The 20923-nt window shown below is 39.3% G+C and overlaps 1 long non-coding RNA gene across 1 annotated transcript; it reads left to right on the top strand.

The window, feature by feature from the left end:
• Positions 1 to 7327: 7327 nt before the first annotated feature.
• On the top strand, positions 7328 to 8240 carry LOC311260806. The gene is made up of 3 exons (XR_014623056.1): positions 7328 to 7860; positions 7987 to 8019; positions 8153 to 8240. It is a non-coding gene; the product is annotated as an uncharacterized lncRNA (long non-coding RNA).
• The last annotated feature ends 12683 nt before the right edge of the window (positions 8241 to 20923 follow it).

Here is a 20923-nt window from a genome sequence, read left to right as displayed (position 1 = left end):
AGAAAAACAGACCTTGAAATTCTATTACTGGAACGCCAGTTGAGGTGGGTGCATTGGTGAAATAGGTGAATATGTTGGAACTATATTACAAATCCTAACTGTTGCTTTTGTACTTATAGGGAATAAAGAAGAACCAAATCACATGTGAATTGTCTTTATTTGACTGTTTTAATCAAAATTCCTGCTACTTAGATCCCTTACAGCCCTTCCATCCCGGACATCTGCAGGGTGGATGGGATGGTCAATCCTCAGGGTCATTTATTTGTAGGGGGTAGGGGTGTTGCTCTCCTCTAATAGTTGCAATATTATGGAGAACAACACAGGCCACAATGATGTCGCATGCCCTCTCTGGGGTGACCCTGAGCTTACGCAGGCACTGGAACCGGGATTTGAGTATGCCAGTGGTCATCTCAACCCGGGCTCTAGTCCTGCAGTGGGCCACATTAAAACGTTGTTGGGGCCCCGGCTCAGGGTAAGGGGTCAACAGAGAGGGCTGGCATGGATAGCCTCGATCCCCCAGTAGGTCGCCATCCTGAAATTATAGAGGACACATTTGAGTGCATTAAAAAGGGAGACAAAGAACATTTGTACAAAGCTTTAGCTTCCTTACCACGTGCAAATCTGTTGCTCAGACTACAATCACGGTAGATCCGGGAATCATGCACACAGCCGGGCCACTTGGCTTCTACATTTGTAATGATGTAGGCTGCATCATATATGATCTTCACAGTGCAGAGGATGACATGAGTTAGTTGTATTGTACTGTATACATTTTCATATACATATTTTTTAAGATGGTAGGTCATATACCTGGACATTGATGCTGTGAAAGGATTTTCTATTCACGTAGTCCCCTTCATTTTCTTTAGGTGCAGTAATAGGAATTTGTGTCCCATCTATGCATCCTATCACATTTGGAAGCCCAGCAAAATGACAGCTGATTAAGCTACTGACCCCACTCTGAGGTCGCAGCAGAATGTATATCATAATTTTTTTTAAAAATAGAATATTTCTACATCAGTCACCAGCAATTCTGTGAAATTCCTCTTTGATGTTTCTTACAGGTTTGTGTCCGGGGAACACCACCATCATTGGCAACAGGCATTTCAGTGTGAGGGTAACTTTCCTCACCGCTCTACACACTGTTGCCTTTCCGAAGTGCTCTGCATCCCCAGTGTTGTACAGAAAACTACCATTTGCAACAAAACATAGCGCTATGCATAAAATTTGCAGTGGTGTGAGTGCACGTCCCCAGTGTGTGAGGTTGGTGATGTGTGGCCGGAGAATGTTCTCAAGATAGATTATACTGTTTGATGAAAAGTGGTAGCGTTCAAACATCATTCCTCTGGAAATGACAGTACATCTAATCTGGGTCGGAAGATTCTCTCACGACGTTACGAAGCGTTACGAATAAGTTGAGCTTCGATATCAATCGGATTGGGAATGAATGGTCAATCCATGTCGAACAGCTTTCTTCATGCGGGAGGAGACGGGTAGAAACTCAGGGTTTCTTCAAGTAAACCTGCCAGCGAGCAGGTTATGTTCACAGAGTCTGTTACCATGGTGACTGACCCAGAGTTTCAGTTACCTCTCTTTCTGGAACGGAAAACCCAGAGTTTCCCTCATCTCAGGGTTAACTTACTCTGAGTTTTCACATAACCCACTTTCTGGAACACCCCCCAGTGCTTCGTGCAGGTGTGTCCAGCGCGACCTGTTCATGCGCTTGTGTGTGTGTATGTGCGTGTGTGTGTGTATGTGCGTGTGTGTGTGTGCGCGCCCGCACACCAGAGAGAGAAGGAGGAGGGGCTGACTGACAGAGATGAGGGATGGTGAAACACTGTTTTAAAAAAACCCAATAATATTTTTTTTTTCTGTGAGAGACTATGGCGGACCCAAACGAGACTTAAAGGTATAGTTGGTAATCCTGTTCAGAAACACTATTTGTTATACTGGGTGAAATGGTCTTCCCACCCTGAGAGTAGTCCATACATAATGTGTTCAGAAAAAGGAACAAAATAAATCAGACCTCTGTGGCAGCTGCAGGCCTGTAAAAACTCTGACCAATCCCTCCCTCTCGGTCCGAGTTGAAAGAACCAATCAGATGCCTTCATGTCTCGTCCTGCCTGCACCCCCCTCTGTCCCCCCCTCCTCGTGTCACCGTTGCCGGATATATTCAGCACACTCCATATGGAGTAAGCAGGAGATACACACTCCAGGTCAGAGGGTGGCGGTAATGCACACCTAACAGTTGTTTGCTAACAGCCATAAAACAACAGAAGAAGAAGAGTTAGCACAGTTAGCAGGAGATAACAGTGGCAGAGAAAATGCAGCCAAAAGTAACACCTCCAGAAGTGATGCAGAGGTTGCTGTCTTTCTGTTGGACAGGTAATTAGTAGTTTTGCTTCGGGGGGATTTATTATTTTCATGAAATATGTAACGTAACTTAGCTACTTTTGTAGCTTGTATTAGCCCAGTGCTAACGGCTCTCCTCTGCCCTGCTGACGGACTGTCTGATGCGCGTTCAAGTTTGTGGGGGCGGGGCTTTGGACGGAGCACTGACGGGAGGGGGAGAAGGGGGTGGAGCTTAGACGAGGTGCCACTTTCAAATCTTGCTAGCTCTCCAACATTACCAACTATACCTTTAATTGGGAAACACTGCAACTTAAATTTATATTCTATTTATTTATTTAGTGTGAGAGCTGGCAAGGTGTCACAATCATGTTGTTTGTGTATTATTTACATTTTTATTATTATCATTCTTCTGTGCGTTTTTCGCTTGCTATCTACATTTTTTTTATGTAACTCAAACATTGATATGTGCTAATAGTTTTCTTATTTCAGAAATTTTTATGATATTCTTTTTTTTATTCAAGTGTTTACAATGTAAGTGAATGGGAGGAAATGTCATACATACTAAACATACTTTACACGTACTGTGTATACATATCATACATCTACATGCCGAAGCATCCTTGAGCAAGATGCTGAACCCCGAAATTGCTCCTGATGCGCAGCTGGCACCTTGCGAGGCAGCCTCTGCCATCAGCGGGCCCTGCGATGAGCTGGCGACTCATCCAGGGGTGTACCCTGGCCTTCGCCCTGTGAGAACTGGATTAGGCCCCAGTAGCCCCGCAACCCCCCAAAAGGGGGGATAAAGCGGCAACACCCCGCGACCTGAACAGGAAAAGCGGACAAGATAATGAGAGACATCTACATAGTGCGTACAGTACATTGATACAGCAGTACATATGCCTTCGTAAAGCACATCGATACAGTGCATGTGCAAAGCACATACCGTACATACGTAACGCACATACCATGCATAAGTAAAGCACATCCATACAGTCCTTTTTCGCACATAGCCGAGTGTTATAAGGACACATTGTTTACTGTTGACAATGCCAAACTTCTTGTACTTTAAAAGGTTACTTAATGTGAAACTCTTTGTAGATGTAAAGGCTTATTTTGCTGAAATACTACATAATGTCATACTGCTTGTACTTATAATTTGGAAACGGCAGCAACAGCTACCAACTCCCAGCTTGCTGGCGCATTTTACAGAGGAAATGCATTTTCTGTTTACTCATTAATTGTCTTGTATGGAAGAGTATTGCTACCATGCCAGAAAAATTAATTTGTCTATCACATGATACTAACTTTTCCCGTTATAACCTAAAACCAACTTATGATGTTATAACTTGAAACCAAGAAAGAAAAAAATAGATAAATTGTTTAAATAGTTTCATCATAAGCAAAAATTTGTTTTCATTGTAGATGAGACAGAAGAACAGGCAAAGAAAAGCCATGGAAAGGGAAAGACAGATGGTAAGAAGGAAGAAGAGGAGGAGAGTTACACTGGAGACACAGCAGCAGAAGAAGGTGATAGTTCAGTGGATGATGAAGGTGTACAGGATGAAGAGATTGACAATAGACATCGCAAACCAGGACGAAAAAAGTTCAAATGTTTATAACAAAAAAAGTGGGACGAAATAAAACCAAAACATGACATGAATTAACTCAGATCTCCATGGACAGACACATTATATCATGAGTTTTTGAAAGAGAACCCATGTTGCACACTTGCATTTAAATACCAGCATGTTAAAAAAAGTCATAGCCACAAAAAGAAATGGCACTATTTCAGTGCAAAAGCAAAATGCACTTTTGATGAGTGTGCAGCTGTCTACCTTTTCTCTAAAAGAAACCAGCCAAAATCTGGCAACATAACTCGCAGCATGACCAAGGGTGTTTTAAAGAAAATATCCTCTGAAGTGAAGAAGAGTTCAAGGCTTCACAGCGATGTAATGCTGGAACTATTGCTCACTCAAAAAGGAATCCGGGAGAGCAGCGGTCATGCATCATTTAAAGGTTATCTTCAGCACCTACAAATTGATCCATTTGCTCTACATTTGTACACAGAGGGTGGACTTAGCATTCTGAACACCTAAAAAACCCATCACCTGTCCCTCTCTACCTTGATACTACAGGCAGTGTTGTCCAGAAAATACCAGATCAAAACAAGAAAGTTCTGTATTATGCTCTAGTTTTGCCCGGCATGGGCAAGGACAGCCCTCCCCTACCTGTCACAGAACTTGTGTCAAACAGCCATTCAGTTCCTGCCATATCACACTGGCTTATGGAATTTAAAAGACAAATATCAAACAAAACAAAAAAAACAAATAGCACAGGTTGAGACAGATCATAGGGCTATGATTAACAGTGTACTTATTGCATTCAACAAAGAAAATGTTTCTGTCTACCTTGACAGAGCATACGAAATCGGAATGGGACAAACCAAAGAAATTCCAACCGTTACAGTGCTTCATCTTTGCTTTGCCCACATTTTGAAGGCTGTATTACAAGCATTGGTGAAGAAAACCACCGACAAAGGCATAAAGGAATATGCCTTATACACCTTTGCTTATCTTCTCAACTGCACTAGCACGAAGATGGCTGTGGAGGTTTTTTATCACATGTGTGTGCTTTTTGATTCAGAGGAGGACACAGAAGTGGTGAACCAGAGCAAAGAATATCTTGATTTGTGTGTTTTGGAAAACAAGGGCCTTAAGGTGGAAGAAAATGACCAAATGATGGAAGGTGAGAAGGTCATTATAGACAAAACTGTCTATAAAAGTTTTTCAACTCCAAAGGGACCAAGCAGAATGTGACATCCTTTCTGATGATGCTGTTGGCACAAAAACCAGTACCACTGTCCTGGTGTTATCCATGTGCTACTTAAAAAACTACATGGGGATCTTTCCTTTATGGAGTGGTTTGCTTCTTGGGGATCTCTCACGGCACATGAAGACAAAAATTAAAATAAGTGATGGAAAGCCTAAAACAAGAGATACAAACTGCCACGTTTAGCTGTGGTTTAGTTTAGTGAAGCATTCCATCCTGCAAAAGAAGAGATACTTGCGACCAGCAGAGTTTGTGTCCAAAATGTATGCCTCAATGCAGGGAAGATATATTGAGCACATCATGCAACAGAATCTTCCAGAGCAGATTTTGGACGAACTCAATACAAGTTCAAAGTCAAAGTTCAAAGTCAAAGTCAAAATCAAAGTACAGTACAAGACAGTAACAGTCAAACAGGATCACAGAGACAAAGACAAACAGGTGAGGTTTTGTATATGTATTGTTATATGTGAAAATTAATTAGTAATTATTATTATAGGGCCATACTAATAATCCTATGAGACACAATAGGGCTTTGCACCACCAGGTGCCAGGCCCTAATTAATATAGGCTTATAAATAAATCTTCGACACATCTTTGTCCCACCCCCCATCCAAACACATTTAGAACATACACTTTTTTTTATCCTGATTTGCAGTTAACCCGACTGTGGAGAAAAAGGGACTGTGAGGTGGTTGTTGCGGTGATTCCCTCACATGCTTGTCTCCTATTGCTTGTGAACTCCATGCTTTGTGAGATCCCAGCAGGGCAGGAGGAGTATTGGTGTTGTGCAGCATGTAGCTTGTAAGCCCCACACTGTGACCAGAATGCTACACAGCATATCCGCTCTGACCGCAACTGCAGTGCAAGAGAGCAAGAACCCCCCGAAACCAATCCCACCCACCCCCCACCCCCACTCGCGGCTTGGCGGTGAATTGCAGACCAACGCGTTCCCTCGACGCAGAACTTCGAATGCTCAATGACGGGGTAGGGTCGACGATGTAGCTACGCCGTCGCCGCGACGCAGAAGCATAAACTAAGCTTTAGGCCACACCAGTGGTTGACAGGGGAGGTATGTATGAAGTGTGCAAATGTTCTTTTTAAACTGTCATTGATGTTTTGATCTTAAGTATTATGAATTATTTTGATAATTAGATAGTAAAGATAGTAAAGTAAGTCATATCCTATTTAAGTTTACTATTATTAATTGGACAATCAATTTGTTGTTTCTATCAGGTTATTGAGGGCCTGCTTCATGTTTTTGCCCACACATTCAGTATGATGGACACCATCTATTTAATGAGCCACTATACAGCAGGTTGTGTTCTGTTTGGTGACAGGAAAAAGCTGCCTCAACAAAGTCTACGAAAGGTAAAGGTGTGTGTGTGTGTGTGTGTGTGTGTGTGTGTTTGTGTCTATGATGAGTAAGACCTAAGACTATTGCATAATCACCCTTTGAATTATTTGGACTATTTACTCACTCCTGAGCATAAAAAATAATGAAGAAATTCTAAAGTACAACACTAAAACTGGTATGAGAGAGAAATACCGTTGTCATAAGTGAACTATTAGTTTGTCTTAGAATTTTTATTTTTATTCAGTGATTATTTTCATTCATATGTAATTATTCCAATTGTAGGTGAACTTCACTCAATTTGGAGCTGTTCTATCATTTGTGCTGGTCAACAATACCCACTGGAACTTGCTTGTTTGCAAATTTTGGATCTTGATCTCCTGATTTTTGTCTTTAAATGCATTTCACCTACCAAGTAATGACACAAAAATATTGATAGTACCATGAGCCATGTAGTAAGGTACATTGACTGTGAAATAACCACAAAGATGAGTGCATAGCCAGTGAAACAGACAAAGAGAGACACAGGGGCAGACAGGCATAAAGTAATTGACAGACAGTACTGATTAGGAGCCATGCTGCTGCCTAAATTCATAATAATATCACACATATCTCCATCACCGTGTGGCACTCTCAAAATTTTGGGTCAGAAATTTCGTAGTTTGACATTGTTTTGTTTTGTTTTGTTTTGTCACAGTACATGCATGCAGAAACCAGCACAGTGTACCTGGTGGATCCAGCGCAAAAGAGATCGGAGCTGAAAGCCTCACAAACTGCCGCTAAAAGAATCCAGTAGATTAATTTTAAGCTACTTTCAGTTTATGTTACAAATGTTATCAAATAAAGCGTGGCCTACCTGTTTTCATTCAATGTTCCACATGCCAAGGCTCTTTTAATGATCAATAGCTGGGGATAGATAATTCTAAAAGGTAAAAAAGGGGGGGTTATGTCCCATTCATCCCAACAAGATGGAAGCAGCTGTGGTGTCACTGTTGTAAAGGTAAGCCGCAAAACAATTTGTTTTCATTATATGTGAGGTAGGAATTTTTCTTGGGAAAGATGAATTGATGTGAACCAATATCGGCAAATGTACAAATTATAGTGTGAGTAGAGATAACAATCTTTTTAATAGCGATCATGAGTGTATGTAATTTATTATATGCCCCCCATTATTGTTGTAAGTACCTGCATTTGATGTTGTTTAGATGGCAAAAGCCCTGATAAAGGCTTTCCCAGCCATCCCTGACATGAACTTCTAAAGCACATCTAAAAAAAAAAAATGGAGAAGGAGAGGAGAGATCTGGCTCTTCACATCCTGGAGGCCTCAGGTAAAGGCTAATTAAGCATACAAATCAAAAACAAGATAGATAGGAGGTATACAGTATATAATTAAATAAATGTTTTTTTTTGTCTTTGATGATCAAAATTGCTGTGCTATGTGTGCCACCTTCAAGCCACCAGGACCAGGAACTGCCATTGTACAATGGGTGAGTAATTGAAAAACAGTTAAAGACATGTTGAATTGTTATATAGCCATGAAAAAAATATAATAATGTTTAGGTGTCAAATAATAATAAATAAAAAAATAAAAATATATATAATTTGTTTTCAATGAAACAGATCCAATTTGATGACTGTGACCGGTGGTTCCATGGCTCATGTCTGTCCATGGACACAGAGGATGCCAAGGACAAAACCTGGAAATGTCCCTTATGCCAATAGAAACAAGGGACATGTTTATGTTAAAATAAAATCATTGGAGCACTACTAGTGTTGCATCATGTTATTCCACTGGCTGCATGAGATACACCTCTTGTTTTTACATTTTACATATGTTCATAATTTTTATTAATTTGTATATGTAAATATTAGCATTTTAGCTCAATAGCTTCCAGGTCATGTGATCAATTGACTCAAAATCAATTTGGGATTATAGTACTACACTGGCTGCATGAGATACACCTCTTGTTTTTACATTTTACATCTGTTGATATTTTTTATTAATTTTTAGGCTATATGTAAATATTAGCATTTTAGCTCAATAGCTTCTCAATAGCTTTAAACACAGTATCTCTGCTTTAAATATCCCACATTTTTATTTTGAAAACAGGAAGTCGGTACACGCTGTAGCCGTCTTCTCCGTGTGTTTACTGTAAAGTCTGCAATACAGGTGCACTTGAAATGTGCGAGTGGCTTGCGAATGTCTGGCGAATATCCAACTTAAGATAACTTCACTGAAGTCCCTTACTTAGCGGAATGAGGTATGAAAATGTGGAGTGTGTATTATTATCAGATGGGATTTTGTTTAAGAAAAAAGAGAATGTCATTACTTCATTTGTTTATGAGTTAATTGCACGTCATCAGGATAAAAGCAATATATTTTCAGACTGTCAACCTGTCTGCCAGAATTTGTATCCCCCCATATCTTTGGCTTTAAGTGAGGAAACTTGTTCATAATCACAGAGGTTATAGAGTAGTATCTGAAGTACACATAAAATAAATCGTTCAAAGGTCAGGCTTCATCTGTCCATTTTGAGGGGGGGATACAAATTCTGGCAGACAGGTTGACAGTCTGAAAAAGGGATGGAAATTAACTTTCTTGTCCACCTGCCACTGTGGCTGGTAAATTCTAAAATCTACCAGCCACTCAACATTTCTTCCAGCCACTTTTATATTTAGCGTTGATGAGTACAGTACAATGCCTAGAAACATATTTTTCTTGTACATGGCATGCACATAGTACTTCCCAAAGTTGATTATTCAGTAATTATGTGATACCAATGAATGATTACAGGGGTGAAACTATTCAAGGGTCATCTACTAAGCCGTGAAATAATAAAGAGTTCAAGTGAAGGCTTGCTAGCAGTAGAACGGCCAAGATGGTCATTTTGGCCGTTTTCAAATATGTGCAATAACTTTGTCTTTATTTTAATTTAGAATAGTTTTTATATAAATTACACAAAAGACAAAGACAATATGATAGCCTATGTTTTACCTATTTCAGCCATAAGCGGTCATATTGACCGCACATCATTTCGCGGGGTTTCATTGTTTGTGCTTCTTTGCGACTTAACTTGTAAGTTAATGATTATATAGTTGTATTATATCGCCTGGTTGGCACCATGGGCAAACAAAAACGGGAGTTCCTCATCCGTGAAACAGCGAGAGGAGCTGTTCGGTGCTGAAGTGATGTGACTCTGACTGTGTACCAGGGAAAGCGGAGGAATAATGTCTGCATCCCGAGCACGTGCACACAGGTGTGGGCACCTAGTGGGGCGAAGGCAAAACCAGAGTCTGTGATGTACAACAACACCGAGTACGGCGTGGACGTCCTGGACCAGATGGCGAGGACCTACTCCGTCAGAGGCGGTACGGAAGATGGCCAGTGGCGGTCTTCTATAACATCCTCGACCTGGCTGGGATCAATGCCCGCATCTTATTCAAGAGCACCAGCAGCAGGAGAGCCCGGAGGAAAGTCCTGCAGCAGCTGGCAGAGAAGCTGAGGGCAGAATACATGGGGAAAGGGGCCGCGGCAGTCGACACAAGGTGGCAGCAGCGGAAGCAACCACCGCAGCAGCAGCAGCAGCAGCAGCAGCAGCAGCAGCAGCAGCAGCAGACACAGAACTGGAGGCAGTGCCGGTCCGAAAGAGCTGCAAACGGAACCAAACGTCGGACACTTGAAATGCCACAAGCCCGTGTATCCACCTTATTCCTGGGGTCGTTGCTGTAGAAACAATTATGGGTGCAACTTCCGGTTCTCACCGAAAGTAGCAGTGAGCCATTGTTTGCTAGCGGTTTTCGTTTCCTGTAGCGGTTTATTTGAAAGTTGTCTCTTACTGTTTTCTTTTCTAAATGATGATCAGCTCCAGTGGCATTTAAAAATGTCCTCGCACAGCTCAGGAACATGTTGCGCTGTTCGCGGTTGTACTAATAACCAAACGAAGTTAAATCTGTGGCTACAAGAGCAATGTTTTGAACATGCACCCTGGACTAAAAGAGAATGTTGTTGTGAGAATCGGTACAGTTTCCACCGCCTACCGAAGGATGAGGAACCCAGAAGGATGTGGCTGAATCTTAACTTGAAAAGACCACCTAAAACGTTAAACATGTGCTCTTTTCACTTTGATGACAAAAAATATTACTACTTACTTACTTATAAAATTATTATAATATATATTATATTATAGTATTACAGTATATAAAATATTATATATATTATTATTAGGGCCGGGACTCGATTAAAAAATGTATCTAATTAATTAGAGGCTTTGTAATTAATTAATCGAAATTAATCGCATTTTTAATCGCATATAAATATTTGACCTGAGAACAGTGAGAAGCAGTTTTTTTCATATGGGTTTTAGTATACCATTGAATAATGACTGAATACATAACCTTAAGCAACAAAACATTGTTTATTTTTTTTTCAAGGTGGTACTTAACCAAGACCAACAGACTAGGCATGCAAATTATCGATTAATTCATTAATCGTTAGTTGATGGACCTTATCGATCGATTAACGATTACCTGATAAGATGCAATTTTCCCGAGAACCTAAATTTAAGGGGAAAATTTAAGCTGAACACTCCTTATACAGGACTCTACACTAGTTTGTTAGTTTATTTTTAGAGCACAGCACAATGAAAAATGTTTAAGTAACACGTTATTTGGTAAATGGTCTTTCCTGCCACTACACTATGATGATTACTGTATTTAACTAGGCTACTTAAATCGCAGTAGCATAAACGGATTTGTTGAACTCAGCCTGATGTAAGTAAGGGATAATGTAATGTAACTATACATTATCCCGCTTATTACACGGCCTTACGAGTGAAATAAATAATAAATAATCACCCACAATGATTCAGCAGCGACAAGGATTTTTAGGTAAAGTTTTAACTTTCACTTTCACTTTCAAGGCCGGCCTGAGAGAGCAGCAGGACAGCGGTTCTGTCTTGCTTATGTTGCTATTGCCAGGGCGCCAGTGTCGGCGGCTTTTTAACTCGTTAAATAATTGTGCTCCAGTATAATCGGTACACCTGAAACTCATCCAGTGAGAAACGTTCCGCGGTGCAAAAATAAGTGCGATTAAAATGCGTTAATTTTTTTAACACGTTAATTTTTGTGTAATTAATTAATCTTAATTAACGCGTTAAAGTCCCGGCCCTAATTATTATATATAATATTATAGTATATATTATATTATTATATATAAAATATTATATAATATTAATATTAATTATTAATACTTACTTATTACTGTGCAGGCACTGATACGCCTCAGAGCTTTTCAGATTATTCATTGCCTCCCTGTCCGAAGCGACAGAGTTAAGAAAGTAGCTAAAAATGCAACTGTATGTTATCTTAGGCCACTTCTTCATGTCATCCTCCCACCCCTCTATAAGAGTAGGCAACAGAATTGTAATGTTGTCTCATTTAAGCTCTGACAACTGATGTTCCCACATGTTTTACCTCTCTAACCCTCAGTATGAAAACCGGATTAGCGTCTACGTTACCATGTAAACAAACGCGACCGGAAGTCGCGCCATAATTCACGCAAGGCATCATGGGGGCTAGGAATAAGGTGGATAACTGTGCGAGGAGAGCGGAGGTAATCTGTAGACTGTGACCAGTGATCGGAATGAACCCGCCACAGTAGCTGGTAAACGGATTGAATTCACTTCATTTGCTATAATTTCCTCCCTAGTCTGAAATAATGTCTCCCCCCCACATCTTTGGCTAGAAGAGAAGAAACGTGTTCATAATCATAGAGGTTATAGAGTAGTATCTGAAGTACACATAAAATAAATCGTTCAAAGGTCAGGCTTCATCTGTCCATTATAGTACATTTCGAGTGAAGTAGATTTAATAGACGTAATTAAAGCCAGAAAACAATCACAGTGATCTTGATTTTGGATATCGACGTTTATTTATTTCGACAAATCCCATACCAGGACTTGAATTACAGCGTGTTATATGTCAATCACATGAGGAAAGTATTGCCTTGGTTTTTCCGTTCAGTAAGTAGTACGACATTATGACGTACAAAAGAATAAAAGCATTTATTTTGATGGGTGGGCCATGTTGCAAAACCTCGTAGATAATTACAACACCAGAACATTGAATTAAACAATGCAATTGTTGTTAGTTTTAATTTACTTGAGTGAAAGCAAGCGCAGCGCTGTTTCCGCCTTCGCTGAATGAATGCATGCTATTGTTTTGCCCATAGACTTGCCCTCAAGTGGGGCGTTAAACCATTCAGCTACTTGAAAACACTGCCACCTAGTGGTGGGGAGGGCGGGCCATTTGTGAATCATGACCTATTTGTTTGTGGATCTGTGTGGATTTCGACAAGAAGGTCTCAGAAATCCGTCATCGAGGAAAGAGAAGCGTGTGTGCGATTGGTGATCCACAAATGCTGAATCACACTTCACAAGCAGAATTTTCCGTTTTTGCAAATGTCCTTTTTTTAACGAAAGAAAAAATTATATTTACAAATACACATTTATTTGTAAAAACCAACACACAAGTTACACATCCTAACTTTGTGTTTGTGGAAGGAAAATTTAAATGCATAGAACAACACTGCCACCTAGTGGTGAGGAGGGCGGGCCATTTGTAATCACGACTTATTTGTTTGTGGATCTGTGTGAATCTCGACAAATACGTCATTGAGGAAAAAGATGCGTGTGCGCGATTGGTGATCCACAAATGATGAATCACACTTCACACAATCACACAATTTTCCGTTTCTCAAATGGAAATTTATATATTTACAAATACACATTTTATTTACAAATACACATGTATTTGTAAAAACCAAAATACAAATTACAAATTAGAAATTTGTATTTGTGGATAGCAAAACACGTGTGCAAACCAAGGAATATTTGTAGATCACCCTCTGTGCGTTTACAAATATATATGAGACAAAAATAACCCCATACTACCCAGCCACTGTGAGGTAACTGTGGGTAGGAAACAGCACAACACACATCATTACCTCTGGCTGACATTCTGGCTGAAATACAGGGATGCTGATAATTAAACTTAGGGTCATCATTAAAAGAACCCACTGGCTTTGGTGCAAAGTGGAGGATGAGGGTGTGAAATGTCTCCAGTGAGAAGGTTTGATGTTGAGAGGACCACTGTCCAACATCCTTCACCAGAGCTCTTCCAGTAGCGACACTCTTCAGTTTGATGGCTCCAGTTGCTCCTGCATAGACATGTAATTTGTTATGATGTGCCAAAAACTGTCTTCATGAGCATTTATCATGTACACTCATGAGTCATGATGGTGCGTTTACCATCAGGTGTGATTAGTAATACCTTGTTCATGTGTTTATACGCTACATCGGTAAAGGTCTGTTGAGCTGAAACAGAGAACTTAACCCATTATCGTCATTTTGATCGGACTAAATTGCCTGTTATTTTCTTCAACTGATATTTTGGTGTCAAATCTTGATGAGCAAGAACATTTACCACTAGAATATCTTATGCCTGGAGTGCACAGGAACCAACATAAACCAAACCTGTTTCACACCAAAATATTCAAAAAGTTTAATTAGAACAAAACACTACTAAAATAAAGATACATAGTTCCCAATATGCCTGACTTCAAAGAAATGTTTTGTTCCTTTCACCTGCACCCACCCAAAATGTACCTTTAGCTGCAAATATATATGTGTGCATGTGTATGTAGATATATTGGTGTGCCTTTTCAGTGTGTGATGTTTGTCTGGTGAGGGCTGACACTTGCTTAAACTGAAAAAACTGGGGTGAATTGAGACCCTTTACCTCACACCAGGTGCTGACCGCGAAAACATTATTTATTTATTTATTTATACATTATTAATTCATATCACTCTGTTTCATCAGAAGAAATCACATCTTATTTGTGTGTCTGATAACATTAAAACTGGACAAGCTGAAGATCCATTCTGTTAACTTGGCCATCGAGTCGGTGCCATATTTGCACAATAGCCAAGAAATTCTTCCCAAGGAATACCAATATCAGTTTAACTCAGACTTTGTAGAACAATAAACTGTTTCTGTATCAACATTACAGGATGAAGCGCACTCACCGGAGAGCATTAGCCCTCTGCCCATCTCCTTCAGTGCTCTGATGACACCTGCCTGCTAAGTCTTTCAGACATGCATGGTAGGAATTGTACACAGGCTCAATTGACGCCTTTAAATCTGAACTCAAAACTTACTTCTTTGACTTAACCTTTAATTAGTCCTTGACTTCGATTGCTAGCTTCTTCAGTTGGCCGGTCTCAATCTCAATGACTCTCTTACCTGAAGTATTAGAATTCACATTGTCCTGCCGACGAGAAACAAGCTGTTTATTCTGATTAACATGGCATTTCTCTAACTTTTTTTGTTTTCTGTTCCCAGAAGCTGCAAGCTGTGTAGCTCTGTCACTGTCCTCTCTCTATAGCTTTCTCCTCCTCCTCCTCCCTTTTCATTCAGGCTCCCTTCTGACCACTTGGCAATGCCTCGTCCTGCTCAGTCGTCTCCTGGATCCACACACTTTACATATATAATAATTTGTATCAGATATTCTGTCAATGCAACTTGTAAACTGTGATTTGTTGTTCTGTACATGCGATATCTATTGCATGTCTTTCCGTCCTGGGAGAGGGATCCCTCCTCTGTGGCTCTTCCTGAGGTTTCTCACAGTTTTTTTCTCCTGTTAAAATGTTGTTGTTTTTTTTCTCAACATGGCAAGTTAATCCTCACTCAAATTGAGGGTCTGAGGACAGAGGATGTTGTTCACTGTACAGTTTGTAAAGCCCGTTGAGGCAATGTGATTGTGATTTTGGGCTATATAAATAAAATTGATTTGATGTCATTTGATTTCTTACACAGAGGCCCAAAAGGTTTCATCATCCTAAGAGCCTGTGTAACCATGCGACCCATACAGTGAATAGCCCAAAACAGTAAGACCCTGCAGTCAGGCATGTTTCTGTGCAGCAGTGGCTGCTTCAGTCATTAACTTTCTTACCCCACATGTTGTACAGAGGTATATGTGATAAGCAGAATATGACCAGTAGAAGTCTTAACTACAGTTGAAAAATCAATTACACCATAAAAGATGAAGTAATATCCCAGCTCCTAGCCCATGTCTAATACAGATTACCATGACACCACTTAATATTTCTGTGAGTAAAGTTCACAAATATCACAAATAAGTTCCCTCCTGCTGCTTCATCTTACTACAAATACACATAATTTTTGGGTCGTAATAAGCAGCATTCATAGTCTACCTATATGGTCATTTTTCTGATGAAGACTCTCACCTACTACATCTTGGGCAGATTTTGCTGAAATTTTGTTTGCAAAACATCGTAAGGATTTCGTCATACTTTCCCATTAACCTTTGCTCTATAATATCCTCTATTAGAGTATGAAAACATGTCATTCAAATATTTGACCATTGTTGCCTCTTGTCTTTTTACAGCATATCCTCATAACAAGCCGCCCTTCAGTCCCTCATGGCCATTCCAGGGAACTGTGAAGCTACAATTCACAATTAATTTCAGTTCAAACCGAATACAGCAAATTCACAGAAAGAAGATTTAGAAATATATTTACTTTTAATATCTTTACTTCTCGGTTTACTTTTGGGTTAAAGATTTTCAGTGTTTGCCCACTGTTACAGTATCTCTGTCCTTAGTTACACATGTTGTGTACATTTTTAAAATGGCATAAAGCTGCTCATGTAAGTGTTGAATTTCATGTACTTCACTTGATATTTTATTCTATGTATTACTCTTTTTAGCTCAGCTACTTCACCTGCCACGCCCTCATCTTCCCTTTCTATGTTTCTCCAGCCTGTAGCCACTCCCTCAATGACTCTCTCCCTCTCCCTCTCCTGTGTTATGGTCCTGTTATTTCTTTCTCATTTTATTTGTGTTGTACTGTAGTATTGTGTACTTTTTGCTCTGTTTCCCTCATGTGTTCTTGTGTCCATGTGCTCCTCCCCATTATGCTTTCCATCTGCTCTGATGTAATGACATGATATGATATTTTACATAGCCAGCTTTAGTTACAGTTCGTCAAAAAATAATAATTGCAATTAGTTAGTTAGTTTACTACAACAATATTTCATTTACTAACTTTACCATAATCAGCTGTTAGTTAGTATGTTAGTTAGTTACTATATTTACCTTGAATTGATTGCACTTATTGGCATACAGTTGGCATGCAAAGTTTGTCTTGAATTATTAGATTTGAGCTCGGAGGCCCCAGATCTGCTTTTCTTCCTACTGTTGTGGTGGAAGTATGCAATGGCCATTCTCAATCCTTGCCTGCCATTCCTGGCCTGCTTTCTGACATATGTAGCTCCCTGTAGGATGTTGAATGAGTTTCTTTGAAGACTGCCCATTTGTGGAAACACTCATCTGCACTCTCCCTGGATATTTCAAATAATATTTTATTTATCCTTGTTTATTTTCCACTATTGACCAAACTTCTGACCACAGAAGTGCAAATAAAACATGAATGTACACATTCTGTTAATCAGTGGTGGAAGAAGTACTCAGATCTTTTCTTTTACAGTGTAGAAATACTGTTACAAGTAAAAGTCCTGAGCACTGGCATCAACATATACTGACAGAACTGGAAGTAAAAGTATCATGGCTGATTTCATAATGTATGTTTTGATCATCTTATCCATAATATTAACACTATTACATAATGTATTTGTAATAGCAGTGGGATAGAAAGTACAACAGCCTATGTGCTTCTGGAATGTACTAAAGGAGCAGAAAATTTAAATACTCAAGTAAAGTACCTCTAAATTGTACATTTAAATTAAAGTACAATTCCAGAAATATCATATATATATATATATATATATATATATATATATATATATATATATATATGATGAAAAAGAAACCTCAACAGTGGACCTTCGGGTAGTTGGCAGAAGAGCCAAATGTGAAATAAGGATATGAGAGGGCTTGAAAATGAAAATGAAAATAAAAGGAAATGGAGTAGCATTTCAAGCGACTCAAGTCAGAAAATAAGGAAAGAGGAGAATATCTTGTGGGGATGGTTGCAGTGATGCAGACAGACAGGATTTTGAATGATCTACACGTGGTTGGAAAGTTTTGTGGTTTGTGATATTTGCTCCGTCACGATCACCTGAGGTGGCTTGGTCATAATTAAATGTGTATCAGAGAGCCAAAGCTCTGAAGATAAGTGTATTTGGAGAGTATGAATGTGTGGCTTGCTTTCCTCTTGGATCTGCAGTAAAGAAGAGGGGGGTGGTAATTGGCATACAAGTGTAAAGTAAAGACAAGTCATTTCTGGAAGTGTCGGGAGTATGTGAAGCTAGAACATTATGGAGGTTCCGGGGAGGGGAGAAGGAGGACAGTACATCAGTTTGTTTGACTTTTGAATGAAATTTTCCAGAGAGGTTGTATGCTGACTATGTTTTATGTATGTGAAGCCATGAGAGAGAACTCCTCTCAGGTGCTTCTGCTGCCAGGAACATGGATGTGTTGCAGAGAACAGGACTATAGCTGGTTGAGCAGAGGATGACTCTGTGTTTAGAACATCGATGCTTGGTGCTCACACACATTCAAAGTTAATGGACAGTGTTCACCTGATGTTGAACTTTATCCATATTATCATCATCATATTGCTTCTGCTGTTTACATTCACACTGACACAAATTCATGCACTGTGTATAATTTATTAACGTATATATTCGTATTGTCCAGATTAAAGGTATGCAATGCCACATCTTCTACCACGTCTTTCCTCTCACTGAGGCACATGGCAAGTAACTAAAATAAACTAGTACAGTTGAGGAAATAACCCAGAAAAGTAAAAAAAATTTTGTCAATGTGACATTGTGCAAGAACACAAAGATATTGTATTCTCATTGTGCTTGAACAACTGAGTGGGCCATGGCAGCCAGATGAGACTGCTTATCAGACAGTTGGACAGATACTGTCATAGCAGACAGAGTGTTGATATACGGTCGGGTCAAGATGGGTATCTGCTCTTTTCTTGGGTGAAAATAGAGTTAAAGGCAGTTCAATGCACAACAGGCCAGGGTTAGATGATGGTGTCAGCTGTCATGGGACTGAACATATTTAAAGGCACAGCCTGATACCCATTGCAGGGCCTGATAGGTCAAAATATCATTAAACATCAGTCCAACTTTTGGCACACGTCTCTGTGTATTGATAACTGTAAATTCCGAAACACACAAAACAAATGAAATTAAAAACATGAGTGCAGTGGGCTAAATGAAACTTTACAGTGTAGGAGTATGGGCAGGGCGCATGTTTTGAATCAGGTTATGCTTTAAAAAACAAGTGTGAACTGGCAGGCCGAGGGTGAAACTGCTTGTTGAAGCGGTTATGATGTGGTCTGTGCCTACAGAAGCTGTGTAACCATGTGCCCCTTTCCTCTGCATGAGCTGCAAGAACAGGAACAGGAAGACCAGCTTGTGGTTAGAAATCTAAAATCAGCTATGTTAATGTTTTTGACTGCCAACCACTGCTGTGCTTGCTAATACTGCAAACAGAACAGCAGATGAAGGAGCAATTTAAGAGGCAATGAAATGAGTGCAAAATGAGTGGCTGGTGTCTGTGGTGATGGTGTTAACCCCTCTAACCCTAACCCAGTTTAACGTCAGAGTACAGTACACGTACACAAAATGAGGATGAAATGAATCTTAATGATAATTAATATATAGTTCAGTTTGTATAAAAAAAAGCCCTGAAAAACTTTGATTTGAATTTACTGAATGATTAAGTGTAACCGTTTTTCTATTTTGTGCAGCTCATTTCTTTCTAACAACTGATTAAGATTACACATCAACTGCTGTACATCAACTGTCACACCCTGTGTGTGTGTGTGTGTGTGTGTGTGTGTGTGTGTGTGTGTGAGAGTGTATGTTGAGCAAAGAGATGAGTCAAAAATTTGAGAGGGGCAGGATTTCCTTCATATTCTAGGACGTGTTGAGTAAGACAGAGCTTTACGGGCACACAGGTAAGAGCCAACATCTCTGCCAATCTCTTTTTATTTCATTCAAATCTAACTAATACCAACCAACTAAGTTGGTATTAGTTACTACGCTTTTACTTCACATTTATAGTATACAGAGTGCTACGCACACACACTGTATATATAATTTATGTAAATCTATCTTGGTGTCGTGTTGGTGTTGTTATTTGTTATGTTATGTCCGAATGTTTGGACAGATTTGGCAACATTGTTGTTAAACTTTCATGCCAATAAGGCCCCTTTGAATGGAATTGAATTGTGCTACTAGATGTTTCCTCAGTGTGATGGAAACTTAAATAATCTAGTCTTATTTTCAAATCAGATTTTATTTTGAATTTTTTACTATGCATTTCTTTTTCTTTTCCTCATAAAATGTTCTAAGATGGTTGAGTTTGTGGTGTAGCCAGCATCAGGGTGTGCCATCGTTTGTAAACCTCTGTATGCCAGTTTCATTTCACAAGATGCCTCGTCATCAACCCACACAAAAGGTGTTATGAGTATGATTATAAGAATGTGACTGATTATTATAAAGCCATAGCTATAAATATTTGTGCTTTGATATAGTCAGAAATTACTTTGATCAGTCACCTGCTTGAATTATTTTCAAACTGTTCAATTCATAGTTGTTGTTGTTTTTAGTAATATAAGTACCTTTTTTAAAAACCTTTAACATTCTTTTTTTTTATCCTTGTCTATTTTCCACTATTGACCAAACTTCTGACCACAGGAGTGCAAATAAAACATGAATGTACACATTCTGTAAATCAGTGGTGGAAGAAGTACTCAGATCTTTTCTTTTAGCAACAATACTACAGTGTAGAAATACTGTTACAAGTAAAAGTCCTGAGCACTGGCATCAAAATATACTGACAGAACTGGAAGTAAAAGTATCATGGCTGATTTCATAATGTATGTTGTTCAATTCTAAATATTGATGTTTTAATATATACATTAATGCTGCAGCTGGCAAAGGTGGAGCAGTTTATGACATATACTGCTGTCTGTCTTGTGAATTTTCTGTCAGCCATTTTGATCATCTTATCCATAATATTAACACTATTACATAATGTATTTGTAGTAGCAGTGGGATTGAAAGTACAACAGCCTATGTGCTTCTGGAATGTACTAAAGAAGCAGAAAATTGAAATACTCAAGTTAAGTACCTCTAAATTGTACATTTAAAATGTAAAGTACAGAACTGAAGTAAATGTGCAGTTACTTTACACTGCTGCACAGTACTAAGCACTATGGGAACACCCCCCTCCCCCCTAAATTTAAACAGAACAGAAACCAATGGGACATTGGAATATACAAGTTGTGTACCAATTTCAGGACATGTACGTTTTTGACACAAAC

The sequence above is a fragment of the Pagrus pagrus genome (genome assembly GCF_965226575.1).
Source record: "Pagrus pagrus genome assembly, chromosome: 8".
In the NCBI taxonomy this organism is placed as follows: Eukaryota; Metazoa; Chordata; class Actinopteri; order Spariformes; family Sparidae; genus Pagrus; species Pagrus pagrus.
Note: the sequence above shows the minus strand (reverse complement) of the source record. Positions and strands in the feature narration are given on the sequence as shown.